This window comes from Globicephala melas, chromosome 18 (genome assembly GCF_963455315.2).
Source record: "Globicephala melas chromosome 18, mGloMel1.2, whole genome shotgun sequence".
Classification (NCBI taxonomy): Eukaryota; Metazoa; Chordata; class Mammalia; order Artiodactyla; family Delphinidae; genus Globicephala; species Globicephala melas.
In genome coordinates this window covers 52,741,855-52,757,429 of record NC_083331.1, presented here as the reverse complement: position 1 = coordinate 52,757,429, position 15,575 = coordinate 52,741,855, and the positions used below count along the sequence as shown (strand labels likewise).

At 37.1% G+C, this 15,575-nt stretch overlaps 1 long non-coding RNA gene across 1 annotated transcript; it reads right to left on the bottom strand.

Annotated features, from left to right (window-relative positions):
• Positions 1 to 362: 362 nt before the first annotated feature.
• Positions 363 to 11,783, bottom strand: LOC138842413 (uncharacterized). The gene is made up of 3 exons (XR_011376911.1): positions 10,970 to 11,783; positions 6,489 to 6,566; positions 363 to 930 (listed from the first exon to the last, which is right to left on the bottom strand). It is a non-coding gene; the product is annotated as an uncharacterized lncRNA (long non-coding RNA).
• Between the last annotated feature and the right edge of the window lie 3,792 nt (positions 11,784 to 15,575).

The window sequence follows — 15,575 nt, the reverse complement described above, 5'->3', positions numbered from 1 at the left end:
TACTAGTAGGAATCCATAGGCTTTATCAGACTGCCAAAGGGGTCCATGTTATAAAAGAAGGTTAAGAACCTTTGATTTAGGTGCAAGTTGTTATTTATGCAAATCATGACTCTGAATGGTTGCTCTCACTGGCCTTCGCTTCTGTGTTCTGATTTAAATCATTTTTATTATTTCCTTAACTCATATTTCTTCCTATATTTTTTACCTTTAATGAGATATATTTCACATACCATAAAATTGCTCATTTCAGGTGTATAATTCAGTCATGCAATTAGTAGCTTTATTGAGTCAGTTTTAGAACATTTTCATCCCCCTAATAAGATCACTCATGGTTATTGATGGTTCTTAGATCATTATTAGGCATACTGAAATTGTATCTCACCTCCTCCTCATTGATTATAGTGTTTTCTAGATTATAAGAATTCACCTATAATGAAAGTCCTATGACTATGTTAACACTTAGCATGGCATGACTGGTATACATTTTAAAAACAGGTTTAATGAAAAGATATTCATTCTAATTAATTCAGGCAGTAGTCATCAATAGATGCTAACACTGGTGTGTAAATTTTTGAGGAGTATTAAGATAGTTACATAATCTCAAAGTATGTTTCCATAAAGCATTTATTAATTATAAGAGATAATAATGTTACAGTGGAGAAACATGAAAGATACCACCTTAGCCAAATGATCAATGTTAACTTCAACAATAATGGGACAAATAAACAGCATATGCCTCCTAATGTGGTACACTGAGAGGAACACAGCCTCATTTCTATGATATTCCTACCAAAAGTGCATAACTTGAATCTAATCATGAGAAAACATCAGACAAACCTTAATTTGAAGGGCACTCTACAAAATCCTTGTCCTGTACTCTTCAAAAATATCTGCTTCATAAAATACAAAGAACATCTCGGGACTTCCATGCTGAAGGAAAGTAAAAAGATATGACAACTGAATGTGATGCATGATCTTAAATTTCTTTTGCTATAATTGACATTACTGGACAATTAGTGAAATCTGAATAAGGAGTGTATAGTAAATAATAGTGTTATATCAGTATTAATTTCCTAGTTTTGAAAATTGTACTGTGGCTATATAAGATGTTCTTGGTTTTAGGAAATACACACTGAAGTATACAGCAGGAAAGAAGCATTGTATCTGAAACTTACTCTTAAAGGATTCAGAGGTTTGTGTGTTGGGGGTATGGTTGTGGGTGGGTATGTGCAAGCATGCTTGGATGCACGCGTGCACACACACGAGAGACAGAGAGAGAGAGAGAGAGAGGGAATGAAGAAGGTTGTGAGTACAATAAAAGTTAACATTTGAGGAATCTGGGTGGCGTGTATTCCAGAATTCTCTGTACTACTTTTGAAACTTTTCTATAAGTATGATATTATGTTAAAAGAAAACAAAATAAAAAACCTTTCTAAGTGTACTCACTGTCATACCAAATACTGAGAGTTCTGATACCCCAATTTATACTCCACTCAGTTATTTTTAGCTACTGGTAAATTTTGTCCATAGATTTTTCACTGTGTCCTATTTGCTTTTTTCATTTGAGTATTCGTGCTCTCCTCTTTTGTTTATTATTTCCCTAGGGCAGATGATGCTAAGCTGCAAACATACGGCCATTTTCATTTTCTGCCAATCACTTACAAACAAATGCCCCTAAAGACCAATAGTTGTGATAAGCTAAAATAAGGTGTGGAAATGTTGAGCAGAATGAGTCATATATTTTGCGAGTCAGCAGCTTTGGTTGGCTGCTGATTCAATTCGTGAACTTGGGAAAAAACCCGTCATTCCTTTGTGCCTTATTCTCCTCATAATCTTTTTCATTATGGAGTGTTGAAAGGATTAATTTATGATTGTACATCACTTTGAATCTCCATGATTTAGGTATTAAGGGAGTTACCACAATTAAATATTCCTATAAATAGCATACTTATGAAAATCTTCTCCTTGGTATTTTCATAGTTGCTTTAGAATTATAAAAGCTTTTCATAATGCTCAAAATATTACCAGCCTTGGCTTGTGGTAAACTTTCATCCTATAGACATTGTATTATTGAATATTATTGAAGACAATAGGAATTATGCAAGGGATTTATAGATTACCATTGTTTTGCCTATTTTATCTTTTCATTTCTAGACTGGAAGTGCATAAATTAATTTTTTCCTTCAAAGTTTTTGCCCTCTGCACAAGGTCTGCTGTATTTGCTTGCATGGTACCCAATCACCTTTTCGCTGGAATTGAGTTTAGGTTAGGGAAACATGCCTCCTCCAACTCAGTTCATATGGTTTAGTCGGGACTGACCCAGGAAGATGGGGTCCTTGATGCAGATCTGGCCAATCAGAGAGCACACGCCCTGTCTACAATGATTGTAGGAATAGGCAAGTGATACCAAGGACCATGAGTCCCTCTTATGACTCATTCTAAAATTATTAAGAAACAGGTGATCTCCTTCATCTGGGATTGCTTAACTGAGAAAATGTAAGCTTAGTCTTTCTAGTAGCTATCTTGTCATTATGAGGGGACAGCACATCTAAGCCTGTTTCCAATCCAGATAAAAGCAAAAGTGAGAGGTAAAAGGAAGTAAAATTTCCCAAAGATCATTTGAGTACCTAGATTGGGTATGCCTGTACAGAGATAACAGTTTGCTAATCTGGGTCAATGCTTTTTTTTTTTTTTTTTTTGACTTAAGTTGGTTGAGAGAGCTCCAACAAAATCATTTTGTACATGTGGCAGAGACAGCTGGTTGCTTATTCAATATCCACTTTCCTCTTTATCCTTAGTAACATAATCTCAATTTGATTCAGGGTACCAATTGTCCTAGCTTTAAAAAAAAGTACTTCCCAGCCTCCTTTATAGGTAGGAATGACCATATAACTGGTCAAAGAGATATAGGCAGAAGTCATAGGCTGGGATTTATTAGAAGACTTATTAACAGAAAGCTTGGATGAGTTTTTCTGCTCCTCGCCCTTCTACTTATTCCTTCCTGAATTAATAACATATGACAGTTGCAATTCTAGTGGCCATCTTGTGCTCTTGAGGATGGAAACCATGTATTAAGAAAGGATTCCCGTTGTCGTTGTAGAACTTCGTACCAGTGTGGATAGCCCACTTTTGTGTTTCTTACACGTAAAATGATAAACTCTTAGGTATTTAAGCCACTGTAGTCAGGCTTTTATTGCCAGTAGCTGATAAAATTCCTACTTGATATAATACAACTCTGCAATTGAACATCAATGGTACTTCAGGAGATGCCTGAATTTATTTTCTGTGAAATGAAGAGAAACGAGACAAGAGTATTTTTGCTTAAAGTTACAGGTAATTCTCTTTACTTTTGCATCATTTATGAATGTTAGGTGACAAGCAATTAATAATAATGGCTGCTACTTCTTCAACCTCTTTTCTGATCCTTTCTATACAACGAAGAAAATTTTAGATGGGTCAAATGTGGTAGCTCAGAGTCACAAAGCTCGCCAATATGAGCTTGTAGATGTTCTCATTTTTTTGGCCTTTTCCATTCTTATGATTATTGTCCCATTTCAGGAAATCATCAGTCTGTTACTTGGGGCTTCCTGCATCCAATCTTTTGTTTGCTAAGCCCAATTCTCTGCACTAGCATCAACGTTATCATTCAAATATACATCATGATTTTAAAAACTGCTTAAAAAAAACAACGACCTAAATAAGCTGGAGAGTGACAAAAGTCAGGTAGAAGCTGGAGAGAAGTCAGAACTTGAAGGAGATAGTAACAGGTTATTTTATCAGGTGATTTTTAACAGGCAGTCTCCAGTAAAGGAGCTAAAACTTGGATGGAAACCCACAGTCATACTGGCTTAAAGAAACAAGAAACAAAGCACCAAGTTTAGGGTGATCACTGCAGCTGGAAAGAAAGAGAAAAAATCTCTTAAAAGAGAGATCCAGAAAGGGAGAGTTCCAAATTCTCTGCTCAGATCATAGTTGAAACCTGAACTCTACTTGCACATGACAGATTAAAGGGGCCCAGATAAGGCCAAAAGATTTGAACAGAAATTTAGCTGCTGCCCTCTACGGGGAAAACAGATTTTGGAGTGTGAGTCCAGCTATGTTAACTACATATTAAAAAACAAACGAGCAAACACCACTATTAGAAAACTAGGAATAGAGAGAAAATTCTTCAACTTGATAAAGAACCTACAGCTAATATGGTGAGAAACTTAAAGCTTTCCTGATAACATCAGATACCAGGCAAGGATATCCCTCCTCACCACTGCTTTTCAACATCATACTGGAAATCCTAGCTAATGTAGTAAGACAAGAAAAGGAAATAAAAGTTATACAGATTGGAAAGGAAGAAATGAAACTGTTGTTGCTTGCAGATGACATGATTGTCCATGTAGAAAACCCAAACAAATCAACAACAAAAAAATAACCTGCAATTAATAAGTTATTATATCAAGGTTGCAGGATACAAGGTTAATATACAAAAGTCAATTGCCTATATACTGGCAATGAACAAGTGGAATTTGAAATTAAAAACACAGTATCATTTACATTAGCATCCCCCTTAATGAAATACTTATGTATAAATCTAACAAAATATGTACAAGAGCTATATAAGGAAAACTCCAAACTCTGAGGAAAGACATAAAGAAGAACAACATGAATAGAGAGGTATTCAATATTCATGAGTAGGAAGACTCAACATCATGAAAATGCCATTTCTTCCCACTTTGATCTATAGATTCAGTGTAATCTCAATCAAAATCCCAGCAAGTTATTTTGTGATTCTAACGTTTATATAGACTAAGCCCCAAAATAACCAATTCAACACTGAAAAAAATGAACAAAGTTGGAGAACTGACACTACCTGATATGCTTCGAGACTTACTATAAAATTACAGTAATTAAGACAGTGTGGTATTGGGACTTCCCTGGCGTTCCAGTGGTTAGGACTCTGTGCTTCCACGGCAGAGGGGGCTCGGGTTCGATCCCTGGTCAGGGAACTAAGATCCCACACGCCTCGTGGCCAAAAAAATAAATAAATAAAAGATAAATGAGTAGGGACTTCCCTGGTGGTCCAGTGGTTAAGACTCTGGGGGTTCAGTCCTTGGTCGGGGAACTAAGATCTTGCATGCCACCAGTGCGACAAAAAAAAAAAAAGACTAAATGGTAAAAAAAAAAAAAAAAAAAGACAGTGTGGTATTGGTAAAAGACTAGACAAATAGATCAGTGGAACAGAACAGAGAGCCCAGAAATAGACCCACATAAATATAGTCAACTGATCTTTTTTTTTTAATTGACGAAATTGACATACATTATATTAGTTTCAGGTGATTCAATCTTTGTATTGTGAAATTATCACCACAATTAGTCTAGCTGACATCCACCACCATACATAGTTAAAGAAGTTTTTTTCTTGTGATGAGAACTTTTACCATGCACTTTCTTAGCAACTCCCAAACATGTAATACAGTATTACATCTATACATTACATCCGCATGACTTACTTACTTTATAACTGCAAGTTTGTATCTTTCCGCATGCCAAATAAATACCATAAGTCCAAAGACAACTAAGTGGTGACACACATCACAAAGGGTTAATTTCCCTAATTAAGAGAGACAGCCTACAAAATTAATAAGAAAAGGATTGACAACTCAAAAGAAAACGAGCAAAGGATTATGAACAGTAAGCTCATGGAAAGGAAATACAAATAACTCCGACAGTGATAGCTCACTCATAATAAGAGAAATATATAATACATCTGCAACTAGATACATTTTTCATCTATTAGATTGGCAAAATTCAAAAGTTTGGTAACACTCAGTTGGCAATACTATAACAAAATGGCTCCATTGCTCCTGAGGGAATATAAATTGGTATAACCTTCATGATGTCAATATCCATCAACATTACACACTCACATGTCCTTTTACCTAGCAATCCCACTTTTGGGACTTTATCCTTCAGACATAATTTTCACATGTATAACATGGCACATGTATACAAGATTATTATTGAAGCATTATTTGCAATAGAAAAAGACTGAAAACAACTCAAAAGTTTATCAACTGGGGACTGGTAAATAAATTGTGATATATTCCTAAAAGGCACTTGCTATCTACTATACAAATGTCGAAGAAAAAAAGGAGTAATCTACAATAGATTTATGGAAAGATTTCCAAGATATATTAGTAATAAAAGCAAGATACAGAATAGGGTATATGATATGGTGCTTTTTGCATAAGAAAAAAAATAGATTAGAATAAGACACATATATATCTGTATATTCATAAAGAAATTCTGGAAGGATACATAAGAAATTAATAATGAATGTTTACCCATGAATGTGGAGGGGCTGAGCATTGAGCTGAGGGAAACATGTTTATGTTTTATTACATATGAAAGAATTACATTTAAAATGTGTCATATTTCAAAGAATAAAACCCAAAAGGTTGGGGAGGTAGCCAAAAGGGGATAGTGCTAATACCAACCTGGCTCCTTTGCTGGGAAATCTTGTTATTTTGTTCTGGATTTATCCAGCGCCATATTTAGAAAAGATTAAATAAAAACTGTGAAATTAAAAAAAAATACAATTGATAAGCCTCTATCCATATTGGTCAAGAAAAATAGAGAAAAAAATAAAAAATAAAATGTGTCATATTTTACCTATCATGTTCTATATTTGCAACTGGAAGGTTTTCATTTTAGTTCAGTCTACCTTACCAGAACCATAAATCTTGGTAAGAAAAAAAATTTTTTTAAGTAAAGGCTATTGGAAAAATAAATGGACAGAATTAATTTTAATTGCCTGCCATTTCTAAGTAAAATAAATGATAATGATATCTCTTTTTGTTTGGGAATATATTTATTATTTTAACAAGAAATAGGATATTCTTTTTAGTAATACATTTATATTATTTAAATAATAACTATATCATTTTTCAGAATCCAGCAGCTTTTAAAAGAGAAAATAAGTTTCTTTAGTTAAAAAACAGAACAAAAATGTTTGAGCTCCCTCTGCTGGATCTGTAGTAGCATATCAGAGTAAATTTTGGTTTTATTTAGAAACAAACTTGCTCATGATTAATGCCATTAATTCATTTGCCAATATTTAAGAGAGTAATTCTAAACTGTGTTTTCCAAAATTTTATAAATGTTAAGTTTTGCTAATATGTCACTAATATTGCCAAGTAAGATGAGCATTTCAATACAAATCTTAAAACGTTATTCAGTATGTGCCTTTAATACATCCTTAAATATGGTACCACATAATTGGGTTGTACAGGAATGAATTCTACATACACCACAATACGTAAAAGAGAACTTTAGTTTTTAAATTTATTATGGCTTTCAAGCTACAGTAATCATAAAACCTACCTGTTGGGTTAGCATATTAACATTTAATTGATTTAAAATATATGCATATTTTGAAGTTAGAAGGAATATAAAATATTTGCATAAACAATGGTTAACATGACAATTTAGAGTAACTGTAAATATTGTTTTGTTCTTTGTCATGATAGCATAATCTATGATTACGATGTGCCATGCAAAACTACTAGCTACTTCTCTTCTCTTTTTATTTCTATATTCCAGACCATTGATTAGTGTCTCAGTGGTGACCAACTTATCCTTCTATTTATCTACTAAATTATTTAATTATTTTCTGCTTTACTTAAATTTCTTTAACGATGCCTTAAAAAAGCAATTCAGGTTTTCATCTTTCTGTTTTATCAGTTGTATTTTCCAGTTGTTTGTTCTACTGACATTCCTCTTTCAAATTACTCATGCTTCTTACGTAAGATGTTGTTTTTGTTGGTTGGTTCATGGGTTCAATTCTGATTGTTGAAATATTGGGAATTCCCCATGTGGTGGAAGATAAAGGTGTTTCTAGTCAATGGTGTGCTGATGTCAGCTGTTAGCAGCTTATGAAACGTGACTGTTAATTTTTCAAGAATTTTGCAAGCTAGTTGTTAAAAACAGCTTCTATTAAAAATGAAATTATCTAAACTTAAAATAACATTAATTCTATTAAAAAGGCAAAAAAGTACTCAAAACTGATTTCCTAATTATTCTACTTTATTTTATTATTATTTATGCCACTCAGGTTATTTACATCTATTGTATATGTATAGTGAAAATACTGTATAATGGTGTGTTACTGCAAATTTCTTTCCAACTCTGCATTCAGTGACATCATGTCAGTAACTTGAAATTGGCTATGGTGGGAGCATTTGGAAATGGCAAGTGCTACAGAGCTGGGCTTGATTTATTGTTTTGTTGATTGTCTAGATGTAAGAAAGTGATGCAGAAAATGTTACACATATAAGCACTTGGCAAAAATCAACTAAAACATTTTGTGAGAACCAATTTGTTGTATGGAATTTATAATAAAGAGTATTGTATATTTCATTATTTGTAAATTGTGTGCTACACATCTTTTATATCAGTACAACTTATATACATACATATGTATCTATACATTTTGTTTTCTAGAAAGGCAGTTGATAAACATTAACCAACATATCATTAAAGTCTCTATCCCACAAGGTAGTATAGGCAGGCAAACAGCCAATTCTCTGCTGAGACTGCTGAAGGAATCACTGATGTGGTATTCACCCAGCCTCAAGGGTAGTGCCATAGCTTTAAAATAAATACGTCCACAAATTCTTTCATACATCTCACTTCTAAAGGTGAGTACTAATTCCTTCCCCCTTGAATGTGGGCTGTATTTGACTCTAATGAGTAAAATGTGGTGAAATTGAAAGTATTAGACTTCCAAAGCTAATTCATAAAAGATATTGTGGTTTCCTACTTGCTCTCTCTTGGATTGCTTGCTTTGGGGGATGCCAGCTGCAATGTCATGAGGCACAAACATCCTCATGAAGAGGCCCACATGGTGTGGAACAAAGGACTCCTGCCAACAGCTATTTTGGAAGAAGATTCTCTAGCCCCAGACAAATCTTCGAAGACTGTGGCCCCAGCAGACATCTTTACTGCAACTTCACGAGAGACCCTGATCCAGAACCTCTCAGCTAAGAAGCTCTCATAGATCATTATTGTTTCTTCAATTCCCAGTAAGTCTTTCACAATGATAATTTCCACTGGTTTTGTTTGGCCTATACGGGTGCTTGTGTGTTTTACTTGTGATTTGAATTTGCCTTTTAGACATACAATTCCCAAATTAAATTAATATCCATCTTCTGGAAAATTACATGCAAATAAGGTAATTATTGAAGAAAAAGAATCAGAATTTGATTCCTGTTAAAGTGTTATCTGTGATTACATGCCCTGTCCTCCAATTTACGCTGGTAATAAATCCCTCTTCCTTGGTGAAGAGACAGACATAGACTCAAGCTCAATCGATTAGCTTCTTTATCCTGATCATTTGTATCTTGAACAGAGAAGCCCAGGGTAGGTGGTTGCTATTGTGTCATTGGAATGCAGGAGCACCCTATAGAAAAAGTCCATGAAGGAACAAATATTGGCTGCTCTGATTCTTAGAGGTGTGCTGGTTCCTATTGCCTAGGCTTGCTGTTCAGCACTCTTTGATGCCATAAGTTACCTTAATTTCATTCAAAACATGAATCTCCTTTTTTTTTTTTCAGTAAGCGGGCCTCTCACTGCTGTGGCCTCTCCCGTTGTGGAGCACAGGCTCCGGGCGCGCAGGCTCAGTGGCCGTGGCTCACGGGCCCAGCCGCTCCGCGGCATGTGGGATCTTCCCGGACCGGGGCACGAACGCGTGTCCCCTGCATCGGCAGGCAGACTCTCAACCACTGTGCCACCAGGGAAGCCCTGAATCCCCTTTTATAAAAGTAAATCAGCTACGAATATTGGCTGAATGAATGATAGAAGGAAAGTTAGAGCTGTGTCATAAGAAAAATACATGTTGATAGAGACCACGAGCCTGAGCATGTGTTTGTTGGGCTCTGTGTCAGTTAGTGTTCACTACATAACTAACCACCTCAAGTTAATGGCTTAAAAGCATTTATTATTTCTTATCATTCTGTGAGTTGCTGGGACATTATAGTTTGGGCTGGCTGGGCAGAAGCTGAGTGGTTTAGGATGGTCTTTCTCACACATCTGGTGGTTCACAGGCTGGATCTAGTTGGGACTTCTTCACATGGTGGTCTGGGGTTCTCAGGGTTCAAAAGGATGTGCAAGTACTTTTCAAGTTATTGACTTGTATCACATTTATCTCAGCATATTTGCTTTAATCTCATTTAGTCAAAGCAAATCACATGGCCAAGTCCAAAATTGCTGTGGGAGGAAACTGTGAAAGTGGATATGGAAAGTGTGAACAAATTGCAGGGCCATTACTGTAGTAATTTACCATGGGCTTGAAAGTATGAGTAGAGATAGCCTTTAAACTCCTTTGACTTTCTAGCTCCTTAAAATAGAAGACAAACCCAAAAAAACCTTTGTTAATTCTTTTTTAAACCAGTTCATTTTATTTTTTCCCCTTTATCTGGGAGAATGACAAATATCAAAGAAAGGCCATTAAAAAAAAAACAACAATCTCTCTTGTGACTAATGTTTCACTTTCTGGTACCCTGAGAGATAGACCAAGTGTCAATTACCATCATGAGCACAATACCATCACAATTACTATACAGAACCGCCCCCCCCCCCCCCGCCAATGACAAATGACAATTTAAAAAAATGTATTATCTTATTATTCCCATTTTAGAAATGAAAAAATTAATGTGCAGAAAGTTTAATGACTTGTCCAAGATAAATCAAGGCATCAGGATTCAGACCCTGCTGGCCTAACTACAGCTTAGGCTCACCACATGCCTACCATTGCCCCTGGTAGGGACAACCACAGGGCCAAAGGAACAAGTCAATCTTAGGTTAAGTTAACCAGTTAATGCAATTAATCCACGAGCATACTCTACAGAAAAAAATAATAATAAATAATTTCCTTCATTTCCAGAATGTACAGTTAGGGCTCACTAGCTGCTGCCATTACCTTTTCCCCGACGCTGTGAAGAAGTAGAATGCCATACCCCAAATTAACAAAGATCATCACTTGTCCAGAGACAATGAAGATTTCTCTGTGCCCACAGCTCCTAATGAGGCTACCTGTCATTAGTCAAATAAGAAAATCACTAGATTGGTAACAGAAAGGTCAACACTAACACATCTGCTAATTGTCTAATGAGCCCATGTCCCAGAAAATCTGAGGGAAGCTCCATTGCCCAAGGGGGATCAGAATTTTATGCCTTAGTTTTTTGGACTATTTCTTGCTGTCCAAGGAGTAACACTGGGTTACTATTTTACTGGACACTACTTAATCGATACCAGTAAATGCCAATGATGTATGCAAAGAGGGGTGGGTCTGATACAGAATGTGCATGGATTAAGGTCCAACAAGTCCCCTCCTCTTGGTCCCACCACTGCTCTTGCCTCTCCTGACTACTAGCTCTCCATGGCATTTGACTGCCTGCTGTGTTTGGAATATTCTGCACTTTCACAAGCTAAAAGAACACACACTTCTTGGGGCTGTATGGCAGAACAGGCTCTGTAATCAGACAAACCAGGTTGAAATCTTGGCTCTACCAGCTCCCACTATGTGACCTGCCCAAACTCCTGAGTCCTCTGAGCCTCAGTTCTCTCATCTATACAGTTGGGTCATGAACGATACCTACCTTATGGGATTGATGTAAAGAGTAAATGCATGTCAGATCCCAGAACTCCATAAATAAAAGCTACTATTCAAGAATCTGGATTGACTGAAAGCGGTGACATAAGAATATCTCTAAGTAGTACTTTTCCCCTAAAGGTCTCTGCTTAACACACTTCTAGACCTTCTCTTTTGTAACTGCCTCCAGCATGAGTACCTTTGGTAATGACATATCTCTTTCCTTTGGGGATGCATTATGACCAGAACTGTTTTTCAGAGCCAACAGTGGTACTGAGAAGAGGAGCATCCTTTTAGTCAAATGTGAGAGGTGACTGTGAAGTCCAAATCTGGTCCCAATACACAAGTCTATCAGCTGTCACCACTCCCCATCCTATGCATTCAGATTTCCTCAAACCTCACCATTCCCCAAGTGAGCAGAGACTTTCCTGCTCCCAGGGCTTCTCACAGGGTTCCTCCTCCGAATAGAACGGCACAGCCTTGTTTCTCTGACCCATTCAGAAATATCCTACTTATCCACCACACCAGCCCATTCAACCCTTCTGTAAAGCTTCTTCTCTGCCAGGGAGGCATAATGGCACAGCAGTTAAGAACAAATGTAAGAGCCCAATAACAGTGCTCAGGAGAAGCATCAGAAAAGGTGGTGATGTGCATGGACCACGAAGCCAGGCTGCCTGGGTCTGAATCCTGCCTCTACAATGTGGTCATGAGCTCTGTGATCTTAGATGAGTTACTTTATGTCCCCATGTCTCAGTTTCCTCAATAGTTAAATAAGATAAAGAATGGTGGTTACTTCAAAAGTCTATTTTGGAGATGAGATAAAGCACCTAGAATAGCACCCACCAAATGTTTGTCTAATAAAGTCCTCAATCTATCACTTCTTAGCTGGGTGACCTTCAATGGTTTAATTAACCTTTCTGTATCTCAATTTCTTGACTTTAAAATGAGGATAAGAAAAATAGCACCAATTTCATAGGATTGTTGAGGATTAAATAAAATAATATATGTAACTTGCCTACTACATAATTGTATATAGATCTTTGCATATGGCAGGATTTAAACAAAATGGTAGTTTTAAAAAAAAGTTAGTTATTTTTCCTGAACTCTGTAACGCCTTACTCATATATCTATTACAGCACATATCAGATTATATTGTAATAGCCTAGACTGGGAACTCCTTGAGGACAGGAAGTTTGTCATTAATCTTCTGGTAAAGGGAAAACCAGTTCAGCTGGCAACTAGGATGTGAGGGGGGAACTGAAACAGAAACCACAACTTGCAAAACTATATAATGAGTCACAAAATAGAAAAACTGTACAAAACCATGATATGCAAGACAAACTAAGTTCAGACCCTTAACGACATCTCATGGTGTTCTAAATAAGACAACAAACTAACCTAACAATAACTCCACACAAAGGCATGTCTTCTAAAGATAAGACCGCTGATTATTCCAACAACTTCCTAGTTTACAAATTCTGACCTGTCTCTGCCAAGGCCATCCAATGACTAACTAGAGTCCTGCAAACTCTGTAGATAATCTTCCTTAACTTCCACCTGTTAAAATGTTGAACTCTCCATTATGTGTGCACCTCCTTGCTGCAGCAAGCTAATAAACCTTTGTTTGAAAAAAAAAAAATACTACCTATTGTACGCTGGACACTGGGAATAAAACCGTGAATGGAAAAAGCTTTTGCCTTCAAGGAACCTAATCTTTTAATGTGGTAACAGACAAATATTAACAATACAGTGTGATATAATTATAAGCAAGGTAAGCACTGTGAACACTTGGCCTAGTCAGGGAAGTCTTTCTGGAGGAAGTGATTTTTAGGATAAATCCTGAAGGGTGATTAGGAGTTAGGTAAAGAATAGGGTTGGGCATGGTAAACATTCTAAACAGCAAGGGCTCCTTGTTCGAAGAAGAGAATAAAGGACAGCATGCTTGGAATAGAATAAAGGACAGCTAGGAATAGATTAAGGACTTTATAGGCCCCATGCATCAAGAATACTGCTAAGTTCTTCCATTTGAAATTCAAAATAAAAATTAATGCTAATTATAAAACACATGCAGGGAAAAAGGCACACAAGACCCAGGGCACCACCTCCAGGCACTTGGAGGAAGGAGGGTCAGTGCAGAGCTGGAAGAGCACGCAGCCAGGCGGGGGGTCGCAGCTCCTACAAAGGTGCAAAGAATGTCAGTAAGAGGATACTCTGTGGCTGAGACCACTGGTAAGAGGCTTCTGGCACTTAAAATATCAGAGCCGTGTGGCTGACAGGGTCTTGGTGCTCCCGTCGGGTGTCAGGCCTGTGCCTCTGAGGTGGGAGAGCTGAGTTCAGGATATTGGTCCACCAGAGACCTCCTGGCTCTGCTTAATATCAAACAGCGAAAGCTCTCCCAGAGATCTCCATCTCAACGCTAAGACCCAGCTCCACTCGATGACCAGCAAGCTACAGTGCTGGACGCCCTATGCCAAACAACTAGCAAGACAGGAACTCAACCCTACCCATTAGCAGAGAGGCTGCCTAAAATCATTCTAAGTTCACAGACACCTCAAAACACACCAGACACAGCCCTGCCCACCAGAAAGAAAAGATTCAGCCTCATCCACCAGAACACAGGCACCAGTTCCCTCCACCAGGAAGGCTACCCAACCCACTGAACCAACCTTAGCCCCTGGGGGCAGACACCAAAAACAACGGGAACTATGAACCTGCAGCTGGCGAAAAGGAGACCCCAAACTGAGTAAATTAAGCAAAATGGGAAGACAGAGAAATATGCAACAGATGAAGGAGCAAGGTAAAAACCCAGCAGACCAAACAGATGAAGAGGAAATAGGCAGTCTACCTGAAAAAGATTTCAGGGTAATGATAGTAAAGATGACCCCAAATCTTGGAAATAGAATGGAGAAAATACAAGAAATGTTTAACAAGGACCTAGAAGAATTAAAGAGCAAACAAATAATGATGAACAACACAATAAATGAAAATTAAAATTCTCTAGAAGGAATCAAAAGCAGAATAACTGAGGCAGAAGAACGGATAAGTGATCTGGAAGATAAAATAGTGGAAATAACTACCACAGAGCAGAATAAAGAAAAACGAATGAAAAGAACTGAGGACAGTCTCAGAGACCTCTGGGACAACATTAAACGCACCAACATTCGAATTATAGGGGTTCCAGAAGAAGAAGAGAAAAAGAAAGGGACTGAGAAAATATTTGAAGAGATTACAGTTGAAAACTTCCCTAATATGGGAAAGGATATAGTCAATCAAGTCCAGGAAGCACAGAGAGTCCCATACAGGATAAATGCAAGGAGAAACACGCCAACACACATATTAATCAAACTATCAAAAATTAAATACAAAGAAAAAATATTAAAAGCAGCAAGGGAAAAACAACAAATAACATACAAAGGAATCCCCATAAGGTTAACACTGATCTCTCAGCAGAAACCCTACAAGCCAGAAGAGAGTGGCAGGACATATTTAAAGTGATGAAAGGGAAAAACCTACAACCAAGATTACTCTACCCAGCAAGGATCTCATTCAGATTTGATGGAGAAATTAAAACCTTTACAGACAAGCAAAAGCTGAGAGAGTTCAGCACCACCAAACCAGCTTTACAACAACTGCTAAAGGAACTTCTCTAGGCATGAAACACAAGAGAAGGAAAAGACCTACAACAACAAACCGAAAACAATTAAGAAAATGGTAATAGGAACATACATATTGATAACTACCTTAAATGTAAAAGGATTAAATGCTCCAGCCAAAAAGACACAGACTGGCTGAATGTATACAAAAACAAGACCCTTGTATATGCTGTCTACAAGAGACCCACTTCAGACCTAGGGACACATACAGACTGAAGGTGAGGGGATGGAAAAAGATATTCCATGCAAATGGAAATCAAAAGAAGCTGGAGTACCAATTC